Here is a 15901-nt window from a genome sequence, read left to right on the forward strand (position 1 = left end):
TAGTATGCTATGAAGTCAACTACACTCATTATAACGTCAGGATTCTTCTCCCCTGTCGTGTCTCCGTTCTCTGCGTCTGTCTGTCCTCTATATGTCTGTCTGTCTGCCTGTCCCTTTATTACAATTCACAAACAACCCTCAACTGTCCACAACTTCCTAGAATATCATACTATCCTGCATTATATTACTTTTTTTCAGGGTAACGACTCAGATTTTCGTCCTTTTGCCCCTTATTTCACATGGGTCATTGGCAGAAAAGTGCAGCGCTACGGCTCCTCTTCAATGGCACTTTTTTGTGACTTACATGTTCTAGTATTAATCCATTGCTACAACTCCGTATTCAAGTTGGATAGATGGAAATTGTAGGCCAAGTCAGAGTACAGAATGAAGTCAAACAGCATACCTTTGGTGGGTGCAGAGGGAACAAGGCGACAGATCACAGACAGGAGGACAATGGCGGGAAAATCCAGCAAAATCTAACCACCAGCTTATGAAGTGACGTCAACAAAACTCGTGCCTCATAATCGGTTCAAACGCCAGTCCACTTTATCAACAAACACCTGTGGTTCTGTATTTCAACTTCACCTAACCCAAACCAACCTAATCATATCTAAACCGATTTAATTTAGCCCAATCTCACCTAACCTATAAATATTTGCTCGAACTGAACTTCGCCTGACCTCGAATGTCCTAATCCAACCTAAATTATCCCAGCCTAATCTAACTTAACCTCACCTAACCCAGTCTAATTGTATTTAACCTTACAATCTCCCCAAACCTCCCCATCCGTAACCTAACCTATTTTGACGCAGCCTAACAGCATCTAACCCTACCTAATCCTACCCAGTCTCTCTTAACCGTACCATACCCGACCTAATCCAACCCAGTCAATCCTAAAATGACCTAATCCAACCGAACCTAACCCAGCCTAACCTAACCAAATAAAACCCAACCCAAAACCTATCTAAACCGACGTATTCTAAAGCAATCTAACCTAATCCGTCTATATCTAGTCGAACTGAAGCCAACCCAACCAAAAATTACCTAATCAGACCAAACCCTGCCCAAAGTGACCTAACCTAACTTTCGATCGGCTATAAATTCGCTGTATAAGAAATGTTGCTGCCTGAAAGTCTACGGATGTCAAATTCCAAGTTTCGCCTGTTAGTGTACTAGTATAGTATAAGTATTGTGTGTGTGTGTGTGTGTGTGTGTGTGTGTGTGTGTGTGTGTGTGTGTGTGTGTGGGATGCTGGTGGTGGGATGCTGGTGGTGGGATGCTGGAGGGTTTGATAATGCTTATGTGGTGACTGCTTTATGTGCCTAGTTACGTCAGCCGAGAAGTTGAAGGAGGTTATGTATTCACCCTTGTCTGTGTCTATCTATCTATCTCTCAATCTGTCTGTCTTTCTATCTGTCTATCTATATGTCTGTCTGTCTTTCTATCTGTCTGTCTGTCTGTCTTTCTATCTGTCTATCTGTCTGTCTACGGCCAAGATATATCAAAAACTTGCTATCGGCTTTCAATGGAATCTTGTAGGTAGGTGGGCACTGGGTCAAGAGAGAGACTATTCGATTTTTCATTAGATTTCTTCACTATTACGCTTTTGGCTCAATAAAAAGGAAAGTGGAAATCTAGGAATATACTGCACCTTAATGTGAAAATCTGGACAAATTTCTCCATAACAAAATATAAATAAAATTAATCTTTTTCTTGACTTGAAAACATGAGTTAACTTCGCTTCAGTTTGTTTTTTTTCTGCATCCAGGATCGTACTGTAAGCTGCTTTGGAAATTCTTTACATCTCTTCCTTAGCGATTTAATCAGCACATTACACCACAACACCCTCTTTTATGAGAGAGATGTAAACTCTGCCGATATGAAGCCGATTTTAATAGCTTATAAGAAAATGTTAAGACGTGCTATGCAAAAATAAATAGCTAAGGAAGGGGCACTGAGAAGACTCCAGTGCTTCCTAAAATACTGCCCTGTTTCCAAAAGGCGTATGACACAGAAATTTGACTTAGCTTTTAACATCAGGGGGAGCTGGATGGATGGATGGATGGATGGATGGATGGGGAATCGTGGATCTTTGACTGCTGACCAAGTTCTTGCAGTTCCGTCCGTCCGTCCACCTACCGACAAAAATCATCATCAATATCTTCATTATCATTATTATAATTGTCATTATTATTACCATTACTATCATTATCATAACTACAATCTTCATCATCATCATCTTCGTTAAAATTGTTATCATGACTGTAATCATCATCATCATCATCATCACCACCGTTATCCCAACTCTGTTACCTCGTACTGAAGTTAAATCATCATTATCATCAGCATCAACATCATTTTTAGCATCATCAATATCATCTTTATCATTATTAATATCATCATCATCAATATCATCTTTATGATCATTAATATCATCATCATCATCATCATCATAGGCCCTGACATTACCACTGGAGGATTAGGACCCCTCTCATCTTTCTCCACTCTGATACATTGGTTGTTAACCTGTTCATTCCCATATCGGTGGATCTGCGAGTTTCATCTATCTTGTTCCCTTTGTACCTCTTCCTCTCACTCCATCTCTGGCCTGCCATTCAGTTACACCGCCTGTCCATCTGATGCCTGCTCTGTGGAAGGTGTGACCAGAGGAGTGAGTGTGAAGGTACCTGGAAACAAGCTCAGAATTACGAGATGCGGGAGCTTCAAGCCCCTTTGTTTAATCCCCTTGGTGTGGTGTGGTGTGGTGTGGTGTGGTGGGAGGGTTTTGTGGCGTAATGTGGTACAGGGGGAGGTTGTGTGGTGTAGTGTGGTATGGAGGGGTTTGTGTGGTGTGGTGTGTGGAGGGTTGTGTGTTGTGGGGAGGGTTGTGTGATGTGGGAAGGATTGTGTGGTGCGGTGTAGTGTGGTGTGGGATGGTGGTTTTAAGTTTGTGGTGTGGTGTGGTGTGGGAGGGTGGTTTTATGTGGTGTGGTGTGGTGTTGGAGGATGATTTTTTGTGGTCTGGTGTGAGGTGGGAGAGTGTTTATGTGTGATGTGGTGTGGTGTGGGAGGAGGATTATTTTGTGTTGTGGTGTGGTGTGGGAGGGTGGTTCTGTGTTGTGTGGGAGTGTGATTTCGTGTCATGTAATGTGAGAGACTGGTATGGTGTGGTATGATATGGTGTGTGGGGGTAGTATGGTGTGGTGTGGTGTGGTGTGGGTGAGTGATTGAATGTTATTTAGTGTGTGGGGCTGGTAGAACGTGACTTGGCTTCAGTATAATCTCCAAAGCCTATATGAGTACAACACCTCTCATCCGAAAATTGTTAGTGAGAAGCAGACGGGCAGGGCCGGTCCTAGAGCTACTGTGATAAAATGTAGAAAATCATGTGTTGTATCCTTAAAATTAAAAGTGCATAATTCTGTGAGGTTAATTCTTCCATTTAAATAAAGGCCAAAATATATGTATTATTTCAGACACTCATATTCATCCACTTCCTAACGATACATAAAGCGACGATGATCAGTGACTTATGAAACCCTGTTATGTGATCTATGAGATGTAATAAGCTTTTCAGAATATTGCGTAATTGTCTCGTAATTCTATGGGTAAAAGGTCCTAAATTCTTAGCTTAATATTTACCCTCGAAATAAAACTATGAATGTGTGGAAATAATTTTACCATTTGAATAACTATTGTATCATCAACCAAGATATACATACACGAACATAAGCAAGCGCGCGCGCGCACACACACACACACACACACACACACACACACACACACACACACACACACACACACACACACACACACACACACACACACACACACACACACACACACACACACACACACACACATACAATGCCCAGTCACCAAAACACGTAGTTAAACAGAAAGGAAAGGGAGAGGTGACTCAGCCAGTGACCTGAAAATCGTCGTCGTTGTCATCATCGTCGCCGTTGTTATCATCGTCGTCGTCGTAATCATCGTCGTCGTCTTCGTTGTCATAATCATCATCATCATCTTCCTCGTCATCATCATCATCATCATCATCGTCAGCAGCAGCAGCAGCAGCATGTCATCATCATCCCAGCACTGTTAAAAATGTAGTACAGAAGTTATATCGGTATTATCACCTTTATCATCATATTCATCACCATCATCTAACCTTCCTCTAGAGTTTGCACGGAATTACATCATCATCATCAGCATCAGCATCTTTATCATCATCATTCATCATCATCATCAATCATCATCATCACCATCATCGTCGTCATCATCATCATTAAACCGTGACACACCACTGCAGGATAAGGACCCCTCTCACCTGTCTCCACTTCGATCCTTTGGTTGTTCCGTCCCAGCTCGGTGGATCTACGAGTATCATCTCTATCTTGTTCTCTGTGTGCCTCATCCTCTCACTTCATCTCTGGTCTGCCATTTAGCTACGCTGGCTGTCCATGCGTTACCTGTTCTGTGGAAGACGTGACCTAAGGACTGCGTGTGGACTGACCTGTAATCAAGAGGACAAATATACGTGTGTTGCAGCATCACTACTATATCCTGTTCACTCTAACTTGGCGTAAAATTGCAATCTCTTTCTAAATTAAAGTGCTGTGACAAGGGGTTAACACTGAATATGGTGCTAGTCACGAAGAAGTGGTGTGAAAAATCTGCTTGGCCATAGTATTGCCTTATTCTGTTACTGAGCTATGGAAAATGAACTGCAAACGGACGACTATCCTCGTCTATAAAAAATGAATGAGTATCATATAGTATAATCGTCTGTGTGTGTGTGTGTGTGTGTGTGTGTGTGTGTGTGTGTGTGTGTGTGTGTGTGTGTGTGTGTGTATTAATGGATGCCTTCATAAATGTGTCCATATGAGTATTCATAAATGTGTGTGCATCAGTGTGTGTACTCATCAGTGTGTGTATGCATCAGCGCCTGTGTGCATCAGTGTGTGCATACATTGCCGTGTGCGTGTATCAGTGTCTGAATGCATCAATGCGTGCGCGCATCCATGTGTGTGCATCGGTGTATTTGTGCCAGCGTGTGTGCGTGCACACACTCTTGTCACAGCACAAAATTTAAGAAAGAGATTGCAATTTTACGCCGTTAGATTGAACAGGGGTCTTTATCCTGCAGCGGTGTGTCACAGGCTGATGATGATGATAATAGGGTTGTCGGAGATGATATTGATAATGATGATAGTGATGCTGCTGATGATAGTGATATTGAAACTCCTGAACCAACTAACTGGACCGAGATTATGGTGATTGTAATGATGATGAAGCAGTTGGGATAATATTGATGATGATGATGACGGTGATGGAACTTATGTAGTAACTCTTTAACAGGGTTGTGATGATTGCTGTGCTTGACGCTGTTGCTCCTGGCGATGATGATGATGATGATGACGATGATGATGATGATGACGACGACTACGACAACGATGATGATGGTGACGGCGACGATCTTCACGTCTATGGCTGAGTCACCTCTTGTTTTTCGTTTCTCTTCAAATGTAGTTGGTGACTGTGTGTAGGAGAGAGAGAGAGAGAATGTGTGTGTGTGTGTGTGTGTGTGTGTGTGTGTGTGTGTGTGTGTGTGTGTGTGTGTGTGTGTGTCCGCGCATGCTTGTGTGTATTTGCGTGCGTGCGTGCGTGTGTACAGCAATTCCCTCGCACTCGAACTATTTATATCATAAGAGTGCAAATTAGGTCAGGGATATTGCTCTTCTTGGCCATACAAATACTAAACATTGACACTATATTCTGAAAAAACATACTGGATTCCTAAGGTCACTCAATGGGTTTCAAAAATCATTGTTCACTGTCTCGTTATTTATCGCAAGGAAAGGGATGGACGTGTGTCCGAAATAGTAGCTCAGTTTTGGTCTTTCTCTGGACCGTGAATTATTTAAATGGAGTAATTATCCTTATTTATATTGGTTTAGTTGTGAGGATGCAACACACGTTTTGTTTACGTTTTATCAGGGCACATCAAAGAGCGGCCATGTCCATCTGCTTCTCACTAATGATTTTCGAACGAGGTTCTACATTCCTCTAGATTTTAGGGACAGTGCAGCCGCACAGCACCACAACACGCCATACCATACCATACCATACCATACCACACCACAAAACCCCACACCACAAAACCCCATAGTCAGGAAATGGAAGAATATGAGTGCACTTAAGTATTTATGTAATGTGATGAATAAGGATGGAAGATTAGAGGATGAAGTGACTGAAATGATACGTCAGGGAAGGAGGGTTGCTTGTTCTCTAAAAAGCAGTGATTAGGAAGAGCGAACTGAGGATGAAAGTATGAAAAAAAAGGGCACTGCATGCTGTGATTCCCACTTTAAAATATGGAAGTGAAGCTTGGATCTTGCTGGAAGGACACAAGTCATGAGTAAGAGCGGTGGAAATGAGCTACTTGAAAGGAGCATGTGGAATTTCATAGAAAGACAGACAGACAAATGGGCAGATGAAGGAGCGTTGTGATGCTGATGTGGATGAGACTGAAAGCGTTGAGAGAAATACTTCGAGATGGTTTGGCCATGTGGAGAGGATGGCGTATAAGAAAATGACTAGAAGAGTGCACATGAGTTAGCTGGAAGGATAGAGGGGGATGGGGAGACCGACGATGAGATGGAGGGAAAGAGTAGAAACATATGAGTGCGATACTTGAGCTAAATGGTAGAGGACAGTACATCATGAAGGCGATTTGCTTGTGGTCACCCCTTACGGGATTAAAGCGTCTGGCTATAGGCAAACAGATATAGATAAATAGGTAGGTGGTGATGATATTATGATGATGATGAGGAGGAGGAGGAGGAGGAGAAGAAGAATGGTAATGATAATGAGAATGACGGTGTAAATAATGATGATGATGATGATGATGATGGTGGTAATGAGGACGACAACTACGATGATGATGATTATGATGATGAGGATATTGATGATGATTTTTGTCGGCAGGTGGAAGGACGAAACAGCAGGAACTCTACCATCGGTCCAAGCATCCACGATTCCACATCCATCCATCCATCCGTCCATCCATCCATACATCCATACATCCGTCCAATCTTGCTTGGTGTTAAAACCTAAGTCTATTTAACTTAAGTAGTACCAATTGCTTCTTCATAAGCTTTCCAGCTGTCTGAACAGATCAGCAGTAGTTTTAAAAACTAAAATAACTCGGTTCTGGTGCTCAGTTTGGTACGTTTATTTTCCTTTTATCAGAACTGGCGCAGCAAATTTTGAGAAGTCCCTCAAGTAACTCCTATTATTTTTTTTACTAGGTTTCTAATGCTGTCCATAGATCCGTTGTTGCTTTAATAGTTTCCTAGACAACACAGTCTTGGCGCTGTTCTCTGCCACCCTATTATACCATGTCATATAGTGTTCTCGCTCGCTCGCTTGAATAATAAATCACTGAAGAAAAGGTGGTATAAAGCCCCCTAAGCCGCCGTAGTATTACACCCTCGGTATGCAGTTCGTTCCCTGTGGCCTTGTAACTTTGTGTACCCGAAGCGCTTACAAAATAACTTGAAATAATTTTCCTTTCGTAACTAGACTCGTTTCACTTTAACTTGGCCTGAGTTGTTGTTGTTGTTCTTGTTACATCTTAGGCTCCTCTGGATGTGAACCCTGTGTTATATTGAAGGATTGTCTGTGTTGTGGTGCAGGAAGTGAGTGGGTGTGCTGTGGTGTGGGGGTGCCACTTTGCAGTATGATCATAGGGGATTGTATGTGTGTTATATTTTGTGTTAGTATTGTAGCGGGGAAGGTTGGTGTACTCGTGTCTCTGGGTTCGGTAGTGTCTGAAGGGTGTATGTCTGGTGGTGGCACATGAAGGATGCTGTTTGGTAGAAAGTTTTGGCTGGCTGGGGTGTCTGTGTGTTTATGTATGTGTTTGGTATAGAAAGTTTTGGCTGGCCGGGGTGTCTGTGTGTTTATGTATGTGTTTGGTATAGAAAGTTTTGGCTGGCTGGGGTGTCTGTGTTTATGTATGTGTTGGGTATAGAAAGTTTTGGCTGGCTGGGGTGTCTGTGTGTTTATGTATGTGTTTGGTATAGAAAGTTTTGGCTGGCTGGGGTGTCTGTGTGTTATGTATGTGTTTGGCAGAAAGTTTTGGCTGGCTGGGGTGTTTGTGAGTTTGTGAATGTGTCTGGGAAGTGTTGAGTCGGGTGGAGGAGGGGATATGTTGCAAAGATACTCTGTGTAGTGTTGGGCGGTTGTTCGATTTTGTTTGCGGAGAGGATGATGCAACATAAGGTTACAAAGGTGGGACGGATCTTGAGCTGAAGTGATGAACTGTGTGCCTCTCATATTCACTTGGTCTCTGACTGAAATTAGTTATGTTTCTTGGTGTAGGCTGTCAGTACTTGTGGTCTTAGTGTCTTCTGATATCAAGGTATTGTTTTCTGTTCTTTAAAGCTCCTTCGTGTTTGTGTTGGATATGATTACGGCTCAGCCTGTGCGGCAGTAATTCACGGTTGTTTTAATGTATTACTTATAAGTGGAGGATGGAGTTGGGATGTATATGAGAGAGGGTGTGAATTAGGGGGAGTGATGCATAATGACGGGGGACAGGGTGGCATAGAGGCGACTTGTTTGTGGCCACCTTTTACGGGATTAAGTCGTCTGGCTATAGATAGATGGATAGACAGATAGCTTATAGTTTCCATACGGTTTGCCGAGTAGTAGCGATAGTTATCACTAGAATATGATGGTAGTCACGAATGAGTGCCGTGGAGAAGATGTTGGGCTGTAGTATTGGCTGTTTCTGCTACTGATCTGCGTGACATTCTCATATACTTTAAATGAAACTCTGTGTCAAGTTAAAGTGAAAGGCGTGTATGTTTGTGTAGGAGGAACGAGAGACAAGGAGGTATTCTGTGGCCTGTTTTCTTTGTGCTTCCTACAAGACACAGTAATAGTTATGACGGGGCATTGATGGCAAGTTTGTGGGTCAGCACACACTTACGGCCTCTCATTATACAAGGTGGTCCATATATTACGCCACCCAGTTCTTGTGTGTTGCGGGCACGGCTTAGTGAACATTACCAGTGTCTACCCTGCATCATTATCTACTTCCCACAACCCTCTTCAGGCTTAGCTTTATAATATAGGCTTTAATTTAGGTCCATTGATTGCATGGTGGAGAATTCCCATAACCTTTTTCATGCTTAGCTGTATATCATTGTATTGTATAATCTTTTATGTCCACTGATCACACGGCTGAGCAGTAATTTGGTGAAGCGATCAGAATGTCTGAACTCATCACAAAAGCCGTCCCCACAACACACAAGACTGCAGAGCGCAATATACTTATCACCTATATTAAGTCAAAGCCACAGTTAAAAAGGTAATGAAACAAGACAGAAAATTTAAGTTTTCATTATTAATACTTCAGTACAAAATACATTAACAGAGACAGCAATATAAAATATGCATTCAAAAGTAGCATTTGTCCACAGAACATCCTGGACTTGCAAGGCAGATCACACCATCACCACCAGGCTTCTCTCGGCAGGTCAGGGCAGATCACCAGCAGCAGCAGCAAGTAATCTCCCGGCTGGGCAAGACACGACACCCTGCCGCCGCCGCCGCCTTCACCACCACCACACCACCAGGCATCTCAGAGTAGGGGAAGACACCACACCACCGTCAGGCTTCTCACGGCAGGGCAGACCAAACTTCAGCAGGGTATGACCAGTGTGGCAAGGAAGCAGCAACAAGGCAGCAGACTCCAGCACGACCTGTGGACCAGATGTATATTAGTTCAAATCAGTGTTAGCTTTATTTATTTAATCTTCTATCTATCTCTATCTATTGCCAGACGCCTTAATCCCGTTTGGGGTGGCCACAAACAAATCGCCTCCAAGTCACCCTGTCCCCCGCCATTTCACTGCCCTGCTCCCAACTCACACCCCCCTCACTCAGATACCTCTCCACCCCATCCCTCCATCTCATCCTCGGCCTTCCCCTCCCTCTTCCCCCCTCCACCTCACTCACATACATTCTCTTCGTCAGTCTTTCACCCTCCATCCTCTCCACATGGCCAAACCACCTCAGTGTGTTCTCCTAACGCTTCCTATCACATCCACATCCACACCACAACGCTCCTTTATATCCTCATTCGTCAGCCTGTCTCTCCATGTGACCCCACAGGCTCCTTTTAAATAACTCATTTCCACTGCTCTCACTCTTGACTTGTGTCCTTCCAACAACGTCCAAGCTTCACTTGCATACGTTAGAGTTGGTATCACAATACTGTCATGTAGTAACTTTTTCACTTCCATGCTCACTTCCCTGTTTCTTATCACTGCTTTCAAAGAACCAGCAACCTTTCTTCCCTGCTGTACCCTTTCAAGCACTTCACCCTCCAAACCTCCATCCTTACTCATCACACTACCCAAGTACTTAAACGTACTCACATTTTCCAATTCCTCACCATCCAACCTCGCTGTACATTCACTGACTTCACCTCTGAATCTCAAAGACCATCACTTTACTCTTCCCTACATTCACCTTTAGATTCCGTTTCTTACACACTCTCCCAAACTCATCCACCAAGCCTTGCAGCTCTCCTTCGTCTTCACTCAACAACACAGTATCATTTGCAAACAACAGTACAGGGAGTTTCCAAACACTACCCTCTCTCACCACGGCCACTCCAACATCCACTACCCTACCTTGTACCTCTTTTATTACCCCATCCATATACAGATTGAACAACCATGGAGACATGACACATCCCTGTTTCAACCCAACCTTCAAAGCGTGGACTCATTAGACTGCTCAGATTCTGTTGGGAATGGCACACAGTTAGGGAATTATATCACCAATATTTTATCCAAGTTTCCCATACAGGGTGTTGCATGAAATGTTTGACAAACTTCAGAAAGTTGTTCTTGGGGCAATTTTGAGTTAAGAATTGCTGCATCAACCTGGGCTAATTTCTCGTCTATTATGCTCAGGTTCTATAGAGAATGGCAGCAGATTAGAGGCTGGTATCGCAAAATTTTATCCCCTGCCACAACCACCAGGCCGTTTATTTTTAAATAAGAATTATCATACTGAAGGTAATTACTAGCAGCCTTCACTAACATATTACTGTACTGTAATTAGGAGAGAGATTTCATAAGTTGATTGGAAGTCAGGAGACAGCAGGAATATACCATTACTGTTGAGGGGGATGAATTTGTGTGTAGGCTATGATATAGGAAGCACATCTCAAAATATGGATGTACAAGGTTAATCATATCTTGTATAGTACTTACACTTTCAGATTTGATAGCTTTTCCTTTTGTAATCTTTACTGAATGATGCAATCAGTTCATAATTACACATTATATAATCTCAGACTTCATCTGTGTCATTGTAGTTGGCTCACCTTGACAAATTTTAGTCCTTCTGCTGCTTAGTTCCTGTATCTAAGTGGCAGAATAAGACAGTATTATGGTTTTGCATCCTCCCCATAGATCTTCATTGTGATTTCCATGATAATCTAGTCTTTAACTCTAGAAACAGCTCAGCATTCAAGGTGGAGAGAGGCCAGGTTTTTGTCAGTTTAGGGTGGACATGTAGTCTACATGGTTTGTCTTTATTGTTTTATGTATTCATTATTATTATTATTTTTTTTTTTTACTGTGGATCAAATTTAGCGATTCATCTCTTCCGTTTATAAATCGGTACAACAGATAGGCTTTCATTCTCAGTTCTCACAGAAGCCATGACCAATGAGTACTGTACTGTCTTCCTGTGCAGTGTATATTTTGTCATTTGTACTCTCATTATATGTTTCATTAAAGAATTTGTATCATATATTTAGTTTCTGTGTCACTCAGTGTGTTAAGTTTATGTAATATATGGTTAATCGTTTAAGTCCTGCCGTTGGATAGCAGTCTAAGTTGCAGTTTTTACTTTCTCCCTTTATATAAGTAGCAACTGCTCTATATTCTTTCCATAGCACTTGTTCATGATTAGCATTAAACTGCAGGCTTAGGTATTCCAAGTAGCTCAGGAAATTTCGAAATATCTCCTCCTAAAGCGACATTAATAGGTACATGAAAATTTAGTTTAGTCTGTGCATGTTGTTCAATTTCCCATTTTTTGTAACATGTAAAGAAATAAAATACAGAAGAAGTTTTAGCCGCTTTCTTTATAGGGCCGCAGTGGCATGGTCAGCATGGTGCTGGCTTCCTGAACAGGAAGACCCGGGTTCAAGTCCCGGTGTGATAAGAGGTTTCTTTAAAATGTGGCTGAGGGAAGTTTGCGTAGCAGGCTTTCCTTAAAACCACAAGGCCCATACTTACACTTCAGCTCACACACACGAAGACACTTACACACACACACTACTACATGCATACACACACACTACTACACACACAAGACACGTACACAGCCACTACTACATGCATACACACACACTACTACATGCATACACACACACTACTACATGCATACACACACACTACTACATGCATACACACACACTACTACACACACAAGACACGTACACAGCCACTACTACATGCATACACACACACTACTACACACACGACATGTACACAGCCACTACTACATGCATACACACACACTACTACACACACAAGACACGTACACAGCCACCTTCACACAGTAGACACACACACACACACTACATACATACACACATCAAGACACACACACCAAGACACGTACATAGCCACAGCCACCTTCACACAGTAGACACACCACACACACAGAAGGTGGGACAGACACACCGCAGACAGAGAGGGACATATACAAACACAGGGAGTGAGAGAGGAGGGGGTTTTATTAAAAAGTCCAATTTTGGTAATACCTCCTGTGACAAAATTGATTAGCCCCCCCTTTAATAGCCCCCCCTTTAATATTTTTTGGATATTTTCATTTAGTGCCCCCCAGGTCCCAGACCCACTCGGCTGAACCAAATTGTCTGGCGTCAGCTGGAACATGATATACCAGAGTTATGCCGGTCATGCGGGGGTTAATGGTGACAGTGTAGTAACTGTCAGGCTCCTATGACTCACTCAGCCGAACAAAATCGGCTGTCAGCTGGAATGGAATACTAGAGTTGTCCCAAGCACCAGAGGGTTAAGATTCTTAACCCTCTGGTGCTTGGGACAACTCTAGTACCCCATTTCAGCTGACTCAGACGATTTTATTCGACTGAGTGAGTCATAGGAGCCTGACAGTGTCAATACCGTCACCATTAACCCCCTCACGACCGACATAACTCTAGCATCATGTTCCAGCTGACGCCAGACAATTTGGTTCAGCCGAGACAGGATCCTAGGATCCTGAGAGACACTATAACATCACAAAATACAAAATGCCTTCCCTCCATCTTGAACGTACTATAATTCATTTACATTAAGCTCGTATTTTTGCAGCTTATTTCATGTATCTTAGTTAAAAGAAAAAAATACTACGAACCGGTGAATAAAACCCACACTTGTAGACGAAGAATATAATTACCAAACAGTTTCGGTGGACACTGCCACCATCTTCAGTGGTCAAGATAGTGAGAGGGAGTGACTTACTGACCATACAAGGGTTCCTTTTTATGCGTGTGTGTGTGTGAAAGGGTGGGGTAAAGGTGAGGTGGGGTGGGGTAGATTGTAAGCGGGGATTAACCCAAGGGGGATTTTGGGGGGGACATTACCGGACAGGTCAGGTGTAATTCCTATCTGACCTTACCTGTGTCGTAACAGGAAGGAACTCCTGCTACGACACAGGTAAGGTCAGATAGGAATTACACCTGACCTGTCCGGTAATGTCCCCCCAAAAATCCCCCTTGGGTTAATCCCCGCTTACAATCTACCCCACCCCACCTCACCTTTACCCCACCCTTCCACACACACACGCATAAAAAGGAACCCTTGTATAATCAGTATGTCACTCCCTCTCACTATCTTGACCACTGAAGATGGTGGCAGTGTCCACCGAAACTGTTTGGTAATTATATTCTTCGTCTACAAGTGTGGGTTTTATTCACCGTCTTTGATTATCACGCAAGAGTGATTCATCCAGCCAATACTACGAGCTCTGTAGCTTTTCATAGCCCTTCTTCGTGACTAGCATCGTATTCTAGTTATCTATAGTTACAACTGAGCATTCAAGTTGGAGGGATCACAACTTTAAGCAATTACAGTAAACAAACAAACAAAAAGCAAGTGTCGTCCTCTTGACCTAATAAAAAATGCACATGGCAAACAACTTTCCTTCCTTAAATCACTACATTTTCTATTTAAAAAATATAGTATATCTATCTATCATCCTCATCATAAGTGGACACTACTTGTTATAATTGGAACTTCTAGATTAACACATCACATGCTTTAACAAAATTGGGTGCTAAAGAAACGAGCAAATGACAGATAAAACATATCACTAGGCTAATCAAAACTGAAAATTGTTTTTCACCACATAGTATTTGTGTACATGAGGCAGACATCGTGGTTGATGGTGTGAGCAACAGGTTCAAGACACGTGTACACTAAAGTGGTCCAACTTGTGACCAGCCTAACACATGCACCAGCTGACGTCCAACAACAACCTCCAACAACAAGAGGGTGGGTATGTTTGAGGACTTTGAGGCCAAACCTCAGCCCATCAGGATTAAAGGCACTGTACATTCCCTCTCCTCTAGCCCCACAGCCTTGAATAACCACCGACCCCAACACATACCCTATGCAATGGCACTTCTCATGGCAATAAAAAAATAAATAAAACCCCACCTGTTAAACCCTTTTAACCTATTATTTCACCAGCTGCTTCTATGCTCCATACTGTGTATCACACTAGTAAATGGAAGGGCAAAAATTTTTCTAGAGGACCAAAAGGGTGACTTCTGGAAAATTCCTGAATTTCCTGAGACAACATAGAAGCTAAATAACAATGGTTCTTTCGTGAGACTGTGTGCAATTCAATTTACACCGTATTTTTCAATGATACACTGGCTGCATAAAAATCAAGCTCCATATATGGCAAGGTATTGTTGCTGTTGTCCCCCCCCCAAAAAAAAAAACATGGTTTTTCATGAGTACATCATCTATACCAGTTGCCCCATGAAGACCATAGGAGGCTGGGGCTAGGCAAGTAGGTCTTGACAATTAAGATCAGAGTGACCAGCCTCATCCATCACTGATTTTCAATACGTGAGCAATAAACCCCAACCACCCCTCGGATATGAACTGACACAGACTCAATCCAGTTGGAGTGCCCTAATTACCCATTAAGCCACCAAATATTCTAAGGACTATGACAACTTGATAATGGACTGAACTTCAAATCACAAGGTGTCATAAGTTTGGAAACATGAGGGAAATGGGTACACACACACAGAAAGGAAGGAATAATGAAGAGAATTAGCACCAAGCCCTAATGAGGGAAATAAAGTCCAGAAACACAGAAATATCAAGAACACAGGTAAGACAGAAGAGCAGGAGAGGACAGTTAGGAAAGAAAGACTCAAGAATACTTCCCCTCCCTCCCCAGGCATAACACACACACACACACACACACACACACACACACACACACACACACACACACACACACACACACACAACTTGTTGAGCATTTACTCAAGAGCGATTGACGTGCTACAGGAGTGAGATGGTTGGGTGGATTGTGTGTATTTAGATTTGGAGAAGGCCTTCGACAAGGTACCCCATAAGAGACTAATGTGGAAACTAGAGCATATAGGAGGACTGAAGGGGAATCTCCTGAAATGGATGAGAGACTTTTTGAAAGACAGACAAATGAGGACAGTAATAAAGGATAGGATGTCTGGATGGAGGGAAGCAACAAGTGGAGTCCCACAGGGCTCGGTGTTGGTGCCAGTAATGTT

The sequence above is a fragment of the Coenobita brevimanus genome, chromosome 12, assembly GCF_032717465.1.
Source record: "Coenobita brevimanus isolate Jiangsu-jjx chromosome 12, ASM3271746v2, whole genome shotgun sequence".
NCBI lineage: Eukaryota > Metazoa > Arthropoda > Malacostraca > Decapoda > Coenobitidae > Coenobita > Coenobita brevimanus.